Genomic DNA, 13,229 nt, shown 5'->3' on the forward strand with positions numbered 1-13,229 from the left:
TACTCACAGTACTATGCGAGTGGAGGGTAAAGATTTTTTTTTCCAATTTTATTAATGGTGAAGAGTGATGGAGGGAGAAGGTAATCTGCGCAAGAGGTATTATACACTTATATCACTAGCATGTAATTAAGTAATTAGTAGACGTATGGTCTTTTCTATATTAATATTAGCTATTGCTAGAGCAAGAGTTTGTTCCAGGGAGGGTGGAGTGGGAGTTCTCCAATTAATCACAATCATATGGTGCATAGCACATAAAATTTGGGAGATTTCTAGACGGTATGGAGTAGGTATTGTGTCTAAACCTATATGTAATATGGCTAGCTGTGGGGTTAGGGTAAATGAGGACCAGATATGAGAAGTAATATATAGAGAGATTTCTCTCCAAAGGTTTCTTATGTGTTTGCAATACAAAAAATGTGGGGGAGTGATCCTAAGGATCCACATATTCTCCAACATTCAGGGGATTGGTCCTCCTTATATTTTGCTAGTCGTAGAGGGGTGACATACCAGTGCAGTAAAAGTTTTTGAACCTTTCCCAGTGGGTGGTACATCTGGAGTATTTAGATATGTGGGAAGAGGCACGCTGTAGTTGTTCAAGAGAGATGTCAATTGATAATTCATGAGACCAATAGCGTAAATATTTCTTAAGTTGGAAATCAGAAGACCTAAGGATTTCCAAGTAGCATAGGGAGATGCCTTTTTTGAGAATAGTGGATGTTCTGACGAATTGAAATAACGTTTTAGGGATTTAGGGGAGAGAATTCTGTATAGAAGCCCATAGATGTTTTAGTTGGTTGTATGTTAAAAATTCGGAAGCTGGAATGTGGAATTCAGATTGGAGTTAAGTAAAAGATTTAAATCTTTCTTCAATGAGGAGGTCGTCAAAGTTGGAGAGTGACGGATGTTTCCATTGATTTAGGCTTAGAGATTCTATTAGGAAAGAAGCTACTGATAATGGAATATTTGGAATGTGCGTTCCTTCTGGAACTTTTTGTTTCAAAATATAGTGCCAAGAGTTGACTGTGGCATTTAAGGTCGGGAAGGGAGATTTCTTGTCAGGGCCTTGTATTAATTTCGCCAGTAGGAAATCACTTAGGTCTCCTTTAACAAAAGAGCGTTCTATTGATACCCATAGTGGGACTTCTCTGGGTGTGTGCCACCACTATTTAGCTATTTCAAGGTTACACACATGGTATAAAGATAAAATACAAGGTACTCCAATCCCACCAGTTCTTTTAGGTATTATTAGGGGTTTGAAAGCTGTTCTATGTCTTTTACCTTGCCAGATAAATTGTGCGATTATTTTATTCATTTTTGTGAAGAAAGAACGATGTATTGGGATATTAACTGTCCTAAAAATGTAGGTTATTTTAGGCAGTGTTTGCCTTTTAAATGCAGCTATCCTTCCAGCCCAGGATAAATGATGGGAGGATAGGTCTTGTAGTTCTGATTTAATTTTGTGCAATATAATTTGCTTTGTATAGGTCTGCTGATTTTCTGGTTAATTTAATTCCTAGGTATGCAATTGAGTCTGAGACCCAGGGGAATGGATAGCAATCTTTAATGGATTGAGAGATGTGTTTAGGGACATGAGATCCTAGTAAAAAGGATTTGGCTTGATTAATTTTGTAATAGGAGGTGTTAGAAAAGTTCTCTAAGGTGAGAGCTAGCTTACTTTAATTGCAGTGCTGTTACAGTGTGACAGATAGACAGACAGTTAGTGTGTCAGTGTGTGCTACTCTGCTGTCACTCCGTTAGATGAAGTTCAACTACTGCTACTATCTACTAGTACTACTGATTTGAATAAAGTATAAGTTCCCCACTTCATTTGGACACATATAAAGTTGTACTATGTCTGCTGGCACTGGCAGCCATAGGAGGGGCAGCATGAAAAGCAAAGGCAAGTGGAGAGGGAGCAGCATTGCCGCCACCGTAGGCAGTTTTTCTGCGGCAGTGTCCATTCCACCGCTAGCCACTGGCCGTGGACGCACTGGGTGCCCAGCTGTTAGGGGGAGTCACACTGCAGAGGTGCAGCAGCATGTATCGGCCATTTTCCAGCACGGTCATTGGCGCACATTGGAGGAGAAAGACGCCGAGCTTGTGATGGAGCTGATGGTGGATGAGCAGGCCACCACCAGCTCTACAACAGAGATCTCTACCCACCGCCAGGGTCCACACAGAACAAATATTCTGCTGCCAGTCTGCCACCAGCTATTACGCCACTACAATAGCTGTATTTTGTTGAAAAAATACTGTATAATTTTTTTTGAGATGTCTGGGCTGTAAACTGTGATGCCCCAGTTGTGCATTGGACACAATGTGGGCTGAATGGGCTTGATTCACAAAGCAGTGCTAACAGTTAGCATGCTGGTGAAAAGCCCTTTATCACGCCTAAACTCAGTTTAGGTGTGATAAGTTTAGGTGTGATAAGTTTAGGCGTGATAAGTTTAGGCCGTGATAAGTTAAGGCGTGATAACTAGAGCACCAACTGGGTTAGCACCGCAGTGCACAGATGATCAAAAGTTTTGCGCTAGCAAAGTCTGGTGCACTTCTCATAGAGTTTAATGGCACTGCTTTGCGTGCTGGACTTTGCGCGCAATCTAAACTTATCACGCCTAAACTTATCACGTCTAAACTTATCACGCCTAAACTGGCTTTTCCCCAGCGTGGTGCATTGGTTATCACGCCTAAAGTCTTTTAGGCGTGCTAACTGGGTTAGAACCGCTTTGTGAATCAAGCCCAATGACCGCTTTCTGGAACCTCCTGATGTTAATTTATAGCCATTTTTTTTTGTCTTGTATTATACCTCCCCACATAAACAATTGCTATTTTTCTTTTAAAAAAAAACATGATGCTTTATGCATCATTTACGATAAAAGACGTTTTGGAAGCAATTTAAAGGCCACTTCCGGTTTGCAATCCAGATCCCGGATTCAATGCAGATAATGGGTTCGGATTTCTGGATAGTCTCAGATATCCAAATGGTTCGAATCCAGATATCTGGATTTTTCCAGATTTTTTGCTATCCAGATCCAGAACAATCCAGATATCAAAAAGAGGTATCCGAGCACCACTACCAAGGATTGAAATTCATCCCAATCAGTGGCTGATGCCCCCTTTCCCATGAGAAATCTTTATCTTTTCTCAAACGGATCATCGGGGGGGCTCTGTATGGCTGACATTGGGCTTGATTGAATAAAGGGTGCTAACACAGTTAGCACGCCTAAAAGCTTTGCATGTGCAAACTAGGGTGCTAAGTAGTTTGCACGGCAAAGCTGTTACTTTTCGCGTGCTATTTTAGCGCACATAAAAGTTTGCGCGCGTAGAGTTTTACGCACACTACTTCGCATGCAAAAGCAGCTGCTTCACGTGCAAAGTATGCTTATTACTCTACTTAGCACGTGAAGCAGCTGATTTTGAAGTAGTGCCCATAAAACATTACACGCGCAAAACTTTATGCGCACTAAACTTTACGCGCACAAACAGTTAGAACTCTTTTGTTAATCAAGCCCATTGTGTTGAAACCCCTCTCTGTGTGGAGCCTTGTTGCATTGTGGGAAATAACAGCTGTTTCCAACTGCCAACAAACGCAAGCAGCATCTCCTTCCACTGAAATCACCTGCCAGCAGTAAAAATGTCACCATATGATAAATGTCAGAATGTAATTCAGGGAGAGGAAAGATTTTACAATGGGCAAACACTGACTAAACCATTTTTGCATAATTATTGTAAAAAATTAAGCACTTATTTTATTTTCACTGGAGTTCCCCTTCAGAGGTACACTATCAAGAAAAAAGTAGGCAGTTAAAACCTGACAGACCTGACAGGTTTTGGGCCAGTCTATTTCCTCATGGGGGATTCTCAGGATTTACTTTTGTTTCAAGAGCATTTCCTGAACAGCAGTTGCCAAGTCTACATGACAAAATAGTGTGCATGTGAGTAGAAAGGCTGGCTGGTATCTAACAATTTTGACAGTTAAACTGCTGTTCAGGAAATGCCGTTGAAAACAAAGAACACCCTGAGAATCCCCCATGAGGAGATGGACTATCCCAAAACCTGTCGGTTTTGTCAGATTTTAACTGCCTCCTTTTTTCATGATAGTGGTTCCTTAAGTGATGAGGCAATTGTGGGATGTCTCATGCAGCAGCTGTGATGTCTAAAGAATGTTAAAATTAGTTATTTCTGAATATAATGTCGTCATGGGCAATATGTTTATTTATTTGGAGCAAATCCTTCAAATTGCATTTTTCTGAGATGCCAATATTTCTGTTTAACTCTCGTTAATGACGATCTAATGAAAAACAAACAGCATTATAAGCTGTCCCATGCTAATTTCAAATGCCTGAAACGATTATTCTATAAAGTATACTTTTGTAGAATATATATATATATACTAGTAAAAAGACCTGCCTATTAAAAGACAAGACAAGACAAATAACATTTATATCACACTTTTCTCCTGGCGGACTCAAAGCGCTAGAGCTGCAGCGACTAGGACGCGCTCTATAGGCAGTAGCAGTGTTAGGGAGACTTGCCTAAGGTCTCCTACTGAATAGGTGCTGGCTTACTAAACAGGCAGTGCTAGGCCAGGGCTGCTACCCCCCCCCCCCCCACACACACCCCAGAACACATCCCGCTTGCTCGTGCCCCACCACAGTATACAGTATGCATACAGTGAGATATTGTTTGCTTGGCAGTTGGAAAAAGCTATTATTTTCCACAATGCAATGAGGTTTACAAACAGCAAACTGTCAGTTCTGGAAGCACAGACACAGGAGGATGTAGAGACGCAGGGGGTTTATTATATAGGATATCTTACTATAATGTCAGAACTTCTAATAATATAGTAAAGATAACATATAATTATTTAATTGCAGGTGTGATGAAAAGCTGAATTCCTGCTCTACACCTAAAAAGTATCTGTCAACAAAGTGGATCTCCAGCAGCACATGATGAGTCACAGAGGAGACACAATGCATCACTGCTCAGAGTGTGGGAAAAGCTTCACTTGTCAATCAAATCTTATTAGACACCAGAGGAGTCACACCGGGGAGAAGCCATTTTCTTGTCCTGAATGTGAGAAATGTTTTACTGTGAAATCAAGCCTGAAAGCTCATCAGAGGATTCATACTGGAGAGAAACCTTTTTCCTGCTCTGAATGCCGGAAATGTTTTACCAGTGAATCAATCCTCATAGCTCACCAGAGGATTCACACTGGAGAGAAGCCATTTTCTTGCTCTGAATGTGAGAAGTCCTTCAGCACTCAAAAAAACTTCAACATTCATCTCCGGATTCACACAGGAGAAAAACCATATAAATGTACAGAATGTGACAAATGCTTCACACAAAGGTCAAGTCTTACTCACCATCAGAGAACTCACACAGGAGAAAAGCCATTTAAATGTACAGAATGTGACAAGAGCTTCACACTGGAGGGAAATCTTACTCAGCATCAGAGAACTCACACAGGAGAAAAGCCATTTAGCTGCTCAGAATGTGACAAGAGCTTCTCACAACAGTCATCTCTGAGAAAACATCAGAAGATACATGAGCGAGTGGATGTCAGCCTGTAAACTAATTTCAATGAACATTTTTGTTGCAGCATCACAGGATTATGACTTTTCATTATAAAAGTTTCATTAACATATGCATCTTTGAAGCTTATATAGATAGCTTCAGAAAACATGGATACACAGAAAGTACAAAACTGCAGATGAAGTGAACTTCTAAATCCTAACTGACTACATTGTTTTGCACAATATACGATAATAACATAAGGATATCCATTAAATCAGTGTTTTATTTACAGTCCATTATTATGGAAAAAAAATGTAAACTTTGAAATCCATGTGTATGTATAATTATAAAATGCATTTGTCAAAGTGTAAAACGCCATTGAAACCTTTATTTTCTGTCACTTTTACTTGCAGTAGTTTGTAAAAATCTAACAGATCTGACAGGTGTTGGACTTATCCAAATCCTCTTAGGGGATTTTTATGTTTTTCTTTATTTTCAAAAGTACTAACTGAATGGCAGGTGCTCAGTGCAGCTACCAATAAAGTGCACAAACATGTAGGGAGGCTGGCCGACATCCTTGTTTATCTCCTTTCCAGGGAATGCTTTTGTAAAGAATAAAGGAAATACTGAGAATTCCACATGAGGAGATGGAATAATCAAAAAACTTTCAGATCTATTAGATTTTCATTACCTACTGTTAGCAACAGCTATTGTATTTCTTATAAGAATGTGTAAACATTTACTTTAAATCTAACTACTTTTTGCAATAGTGGTCCTTTAAGTAAATTATCTTTATATAAAAGATGTGTAAATATATCTGTTTTTTACATTAATTGAACGTGATTATCCATGTATTTCTGTATTTGCGTGGAGGTGCGTGGACAATCAGTTTTAGAAAATGATGTCATTTTAAATTCAATATATTTTCTTGTTAAATCTTTTTTTTATTAAAGTTTTCATCAAACAGAAAGTATACAAGTTCATTTCACTTATACAGACATTTCAGAACATATTGTATAACAGGTTTGCAAGTACCGAATAAGGTAACAAAACATGCAAGTAACATTTTGAGACTTTCAAGGAAGATGCTGTTATATATCTTGAACAGTGGGATATCCATACATTATAAAAGTATAACCGTGTCAAAGTCCCACTTAGGGATGATGTATGCTTAGTCTTTACACTTGCAGGTAGAGAGAGGAACCTGTATACTGCTGGTTGGGGGAGGGGAATTGGGAGTGGAGGGGAAGGGGGGAAGGGGTAATGGGGTAAGAGGGGTAGGGAAGTATGGAGGGGGGGGGGGGGGTGGGGGTGGAGGGGGGGGGGGAAGGGTTGTGGTCAGGGGGGGGGAGGGGGGGGGGTTAAAGGTAGAGGTTTTAGACCACTTTGACAATGAAGAAAAAGATATATATATATAGTTCTTGTGCTTACATTATTTCTGTACAGGTACCATAACCTAGGTTCTAATAGGCCTTATGGGCATCTATAAGCTACTGGTGTAGCCAATCTCGAGTGGGCTTGCATTCTCTGGGGAAGTTTACCTTAATGTTTATAATACATTTAGATATGGCTGAGATTCTCTGTAGTCTATCCAAACAGACCATATTGAGGTGAAGGAGTTTGGTTTTTCTGGGTTTATTTCAGTTAGTTCATCCATCCTCATTAGCTCATTCATAGCTTCATGCCAGTTTTGTATAGAGGGTGGAGTAGGATTTTTCCAGGTTCTGGCAATGGCTGTTCTTGCAGCTGTCAGGCAGTGTTTGAGGATACCTTTTTTAATTTTGGTAACAGAGCCTGGGATAAGAGAGAGGACGGCCATTTCAGGGGTACACTCTATCTCAGTTAGTGTCATTGCTTTATATATATCAAATACTTTCTCCCAAAAAGGTTGAATTAAGGAGCACTCCCACCAAATATGAAATGGAGAGCCAGTTTCTTTTTTGCATCTCCAACAAAGGTCTGAAGTGTCAGGAAACATTTGTTTTAATCTTGTGGGACATCTATACCATAGAGCTATAATTTTATAGTTTCGTTCTTGTAACGTATTGCATACTGAGAGGGAATGTGTAAGAGAGAAAATTTTTTGCCAATCCTCCGGGGAGAATTGTTTACCTATGGCGGTTTCCCAGTAAGATGAAAATTGTGGAAGGCCTTTGTGGACAGTTGTCCTTAGTAATTCATAGGAGAGAGATAGTAGATGCTCTGGTTTGATATGGGCTGAGTATAGTTGTTCAAATTTCGTGAGGGCTCTGTCTGAGTACCCAAGAGCTTTGCAGGGCTGTAGGAATCCTTTTAATTGTCTATACAATAGCCAATTTTGATTGTCAAAGGAGACTATGTTGGGGTTAGAGTGTATAACCTCTTTGATTGTAGGCCATTTCTCTCTATCCTATTGAAATATCTGTTGTTTTTTGTTCCCTTCCATGAATAAGGGGTTCCCGAACAGGGGCATCAGAGGACTAATTGGAGGGGCTAGATGAAGATTAATTTGAAGCTGTCTCCAGCATTTTAGAGTATGTTTGCTTAGGTAAGGAATGTCTAGACCTGGAGATTTTATATGGTTGGGAATCCAGGGAAGAGTTTTCAGGCTATAGTTGGATATGGACTCCTCAAAGTATGTTTCTCTCTTATCGGCTTTGGAAAAGTTCCATTCAATAATCCTGGCCAGGTGTGCCGCCTTGTAGTATAGGTGAAGGTCTGGTAACCCGAGACCTCCTTCCTGTTTGGATCTGGTCAGTAATTTATATTTTATACGTGGTCTACCTGGAGACCAAATAAATTTAGTCACCATGGATTTTAGAGATTTAAAAAAATCCATGGGAAGGGTTATCGGGATTGTTTGAAATTTATATAATAGCTTGGGGAGTGTATCCATCTTAATAATATTAATTTTGCTTGTGAACGACAAGGGCAGGCCCGACCAGGATTTCAGCTGGGTTTGGACATCTTTGAGCAATGGGATTATTATTATTATTATTTAGTATTTATATAGCGCCGACATATTACGCAGCGCTGTACAGAGTATATATATATCTTGTCACTAACTGTCCCTCAAAGGAGCTCACAATCTAATCCCTACCATTGCCATATGTCTGTATTATGTAGTGTAAGTACTGTAGTCTAGGGCCAATTTTAGTGGGAGCCAATTAACTTATCTGTATGTTTTTGGAATGTGGGAGGAAACCGGAGTGCCCGGAGGAAACCCACGCAGACACGGAGAGAACATACAAACTCTTTGCAGATAGTGCCCTGGCTGGGATTCGAACCAGGGACCCAGCGCTGCAAGGCGAGAGAGCTAACCACTACGCCACCGTGCTGCCCATGGGATAAAGTTAAGTGGGTATAGCTTATTCAAGTCCTTCGGGATCTGAACTCCTAGATATTGTATTGCCGAGTCCTGCCATTTAAATTGAAAGGAGGAACTCAGTGCCTCTTTTGTGTGTAGATGAAGGGAGATGTCTAGGGCTTCAGTTTTTGATAGATTTACTTTAAAGTTACTAAGTCCTCCAAACTCCTGGAATTCTTTTAGGACAAGTGGGAGGGATATAATTGGTTGGGTTATGTATATTAATAAGTCATCGGCATATAGTGCTACTTTATGTACATCTCTCCCAATTGTTACTCCATGGATTCCGGAATTTAGTCTTAAGGCATTGGCTAAGTGTTCCATTACTAGTACATAAAGTAGGGGGGAAAGGGGGCAGCCTTGGCGGGTGCCGTTTCGTATCTGGAAAGATTCGGATAGTGTGCCATTTATTCTTATACGGGCAGAGGGGTTCGTATAAAGGCCCATGACTCTGTCTATGAAGGATTCACCTAGTCCTATTTGTGACAGGGTGGCCTGGAGGAACCTCCATCCCACCCTGTCAAAGGCCTTCTCAGCGTCAACACTTAAAAGACATGTAGGGATGGAGTGAGATTGTACATATGAAATTAAGTTCAGGGTTTTAGTAGTGTTCATTCTTGATTCTCTTTTAGGGACAAATCCCACCTGATCTCCGGACACTAGCTTGGGGAGAAATTGTTGGAGGCGATTAGCTATCATTTTTGAGTAGAGTTTCACATCCACATTGATTAGGGAGATTGGGCAGTAATTGCTGCATGAAGAGGGGTCTTTACCCTGTTTGTATATTACGGATATGTGTGCTTCCAGTGCCTTTTTGGGGAATGGTGAGGAAGGGGATATGTTGTTGCAGGATTCTAAGAATAGGGATTAAAGGTAGTGTTTGAATTGTTTGTAGAATCTGGTTGTGAATCCGTCTGGGCCTGGGCATTTCCCTGTTGGGGTATGTTTTAGGGCATGTGAAAGTTCCTCTTCAGAGAAATCTTTTTCCAGTTCCAGTTTTTCTATTTCAGAGATAGTTGGGAGAGCTGTTTTATTAATATAGGTATGTAGTTTCTCTGATATTTGTTCCTGGGTGAGATCTTTTAGTTTATCAGGGATGTTATATAAGGTATGGTAAAAGTCTCGGAAAGTAGCGGAAATTAATTTGGGACTATGTGTAGGGGAACCTTGTTTGGTATGTATTGATCGAACATGGGTGTTGTTAGATCTAGGGTGTAATTGTGATGCTAAGAGTTTGCCGCATTTACCTCCTTGCTCAAAATATAGTCTTTTAGTTTTATCTCTTGCAATAAGAAATCATTTATCTATTAATAGCTTTAGTTGAGTTCTGCAATTCAACAGGGATATTGCAGTTTGTTCTGAGAGATTCCGCTTATGGATAAGTTCCAGTTGTTTTATCTGGGCAAGGAGGTTCGCTAGTAGAAATTTGTCCTCTTTTTTTATCCTGGACCCGTGTTTAATGAATACACCTCTTAAGGTACATTTGAGGGCCTCCCATTTGATTGGGGCGGCTGTGGTATCATCTGAATGGTCTTGTGTAAAATGATTAATGGTGGACTGAATTTCCTCAACACATTGTGAGTCTTTTAATAAATTTTCATTCAGTCTCCATGACCATTGAGGGGCAATGGTGTTGGGCAGTTGGAAAGATAGAAAGATGGGAGAGCGGTCAGATAGTAGTATTGAACCTATGTCTGCTGCTGGGTAAAGGTCTAGTATGGAAGCAGGAGCAAATAAATAGTCCAGTCTTGAGTATGATTTATTGGGATTGGAATAATAAGTGTAGTCTCTTATGAGTGGGTTTAGGATTCTCCACATGTCTAATAGGCCAAGCTGGTTAATTTTCTTTTTAAAACAGTGTATGGCCCCTAGTGAGAGAGAGTGTCTCTCGGATGATGTGTCTACTTTAGGGTCTAGTGAAAAGTTTAAGTCTCCTCCGAGTATCACGGTTCCAGAGGCAAAGGATGTCACTCGGTTGATTAAAGTAATAGCGAATGAGATCTGGTCAGTATTTGGGAGATATGGATTTACTAGGGTGTATATATTTCCATATAGAGACACTTTGACTAAGGCATATCTGCCATTAGGGTCTGTTTGTTGTTCTAAGATGGTAACTGGAAGTGTCTTGTGGAATGCTATGGAAACTCCTTTGGTTTTGGAATCTGGGTTAGTGCTATGAATCCATAGAGGGTAATTTCCTCTGTCTAAGGCAGGGGTTTGTGTGGATTTAAAGTGTGTCTCCTGTAGGAATAATATTTGGGAGTGGGATTTGTGCATAAAGTTCAATATGTTTGAGCGCTTATTAGGTGAATTGATGCCCTGTACATTATAAGAGCAGATTTTGATTCTAATGGGTGTAGCCATTTTACGTATTTAAAGGTATATGTTTTAGTCTAATGGTGGTTTGACCTCTAGGGTTATGAGTGCGGATGGGGGAGGGGTAACAGGATAACCTGCATGCCTGGATAAGAATTTCCCAGGCTTCTGGGTAAGTGTGGAGAACCGTGGTAAGCTCTATTAGGACCACGAGCCAGCTTTAACCTCTAGCCCAACAATTTAGTTATTTAAAAGCTAACATTTTGTTTAAGAACGAACCGCAGTTTAGGGACTGTTTTTTTTTTTTTTTTTTTTTTTTAAACATTTCAACGTTATAACCTTATAGTAACCATAGTGGAGCTTATATCAGCAGAAGGAGAAGAAAAAGAACACAGACAAAAGTAACAGTTATACCTAATTGACATCTTAATGATTTAGCTTATACTTGACCTTTGGTATATTGAACCTGTATTGGATAGTCTTTCTCAATGTCCTTGATGTAGCCCAGTTTCTAGCATAGTTATCTTATGCACTGAATTTTAAGGGTATAAGGTCAGGTAGATTAAGCCAAGGTCATCAAATAGAAAATGTAGTGGGGCCATCAATATAGATTCAGGCAATGGATATCATGGACCTGAGTTATTGTTGCGATTCTTCTGTCTTTTTTGTCTTCTAGATTGAGTGGTTTGCCACTTCTCTTTCCCAGGAGGAGGGTTTAATGGGTTAGTGGAGAAGGGCCAGTTTGGGAGAGTAATTTTTGGGAGTTCTGTCACTTCCAGAAAGTTAGGCAGGTCGCCTATGTTTTTGAAAAATGCCGTTTTCCCGTTATGGGTTACAGTGAGCTGGAAGGGATATCGCCATTTGTATTTTATGTCTCATTCCTTAAGGGCTGCCAGGAGTGGTCTCAAAGCCCACCGTAAGAAAAGAGTTTGTCTGGAGAGGTCTGGTAGAAGCTGTATGGTGTCTTCATTAAATAAGATGGCATCTTGTGTTCTGGCGGCATTCATAATGTCATCTTTAACCTTAAAGAAGTGGACTCGTACGATGATGTCTCGTGGTCTGGACAGATCAGTGCTTTTGGGGCCTAAGGCTCTGTGGGCCCTGTCTAATTCTATCGGGTCCGGTTTCTGCAATAGTTGCTGAAATATTTTCTGCACTGCCTTTTCCACATCTTTAGGTTCCACTGTCTCGGGAACTCCTCTTACTCTTATATTGTTCCGCCTGTTGCGGTTCTTCATGTTAAATATAAAATTCTGCTGTTGGTCGGCCTGAGCTACAATGGCATTTGGTGAGTGTCCAGTCTGGCGTTTATTTTATCAATAGAGGTTTCAATTTCTTCCACTCTATTTCCAATATGCAAAATTTCTGATTTAAGGGACTGCGTTTCTTTTTTGTAGGTGTTTTCTAATCTAGAAGTGAGCGGTTAAAGTCCTTAATGGTGGGTAATGAGCGGATGTATTCTTTTAAGTCTGCCATATCAGATCTTCCTGAGCCTCTTGATGCTCTTGAAAAATGGTCTGAGCCGCTTTGTGAACTATCAGAGCGTCTACTCCGGGACCCCCAGCTATCCTGTCTGCTGTATTTATATGCTCTCTTGATGGCCGGTGGTGGGGCTTCATCCTCCGTAGGGGATGAGTTAGGTGAGAGGCTGCCTCGTGCCCTTGTCTGCTCGGTCAGTATTAAGTGAGGTGATGCGCGGCCCTGGTTAACGTTGTCAGCGTCTGCATCCTCGCTTAGTCTCGGGGGTGGATTGTTGCGGACATCCGTATTAGCATGCGGTGGTGACAGCTGTAAGAGGCCAAGAGGGTCAGTATTGTGGCCTACCTTATGTGATAGCTTTTGAGAGCGGTGTTCCGGGTCTGATGTCGGAGAGCCCGTGTTCCTGAGAGTCCTCTCACTCCTCTCCGGTAGGCTTACTGTGCCCGGTGAGCGACTTCTGTGACTGTTTCCCGCGGTAGGCTGTTGCGAGTTTGAGGGCTGGGCGCCATGCTGTGACTCTTTCTGAGGAGCGGGCGCCATCTTGGAGGCTTTAGATTTCCCCATGCCAGGT

The 13,229-nt window shown here is 40.9% G+C and overlaps 1 pseudogene; it reads left to right on the forward strand.

Moving 5' to 3' along the window:
- LOC137562632 (zinc finger protein 850-like) overlaps positions 1 to 13,229 on the forward strand; it is a 71,273-nt pseudogene that overhangs the window by 16,736 nt on the left and 41,308 nt on the right.

The sequence above is a fragment of the Hyperolius riggenbachi genome, chromosome 3 (assembly GCF_040937935.1).
Source record: "Hyperolius riggenbachi isolate aHypRig1 chromosome 3, aHypRig1.pri, whole genome shotgun sequence".
Taxonomy (NCBI): domain Eukaryota; kingdom Metazoa; phylum Chordata; class Amphibia; order Anura; family Hyperoliidae; genus Hyperolius; species Hyperolius riggenbachi.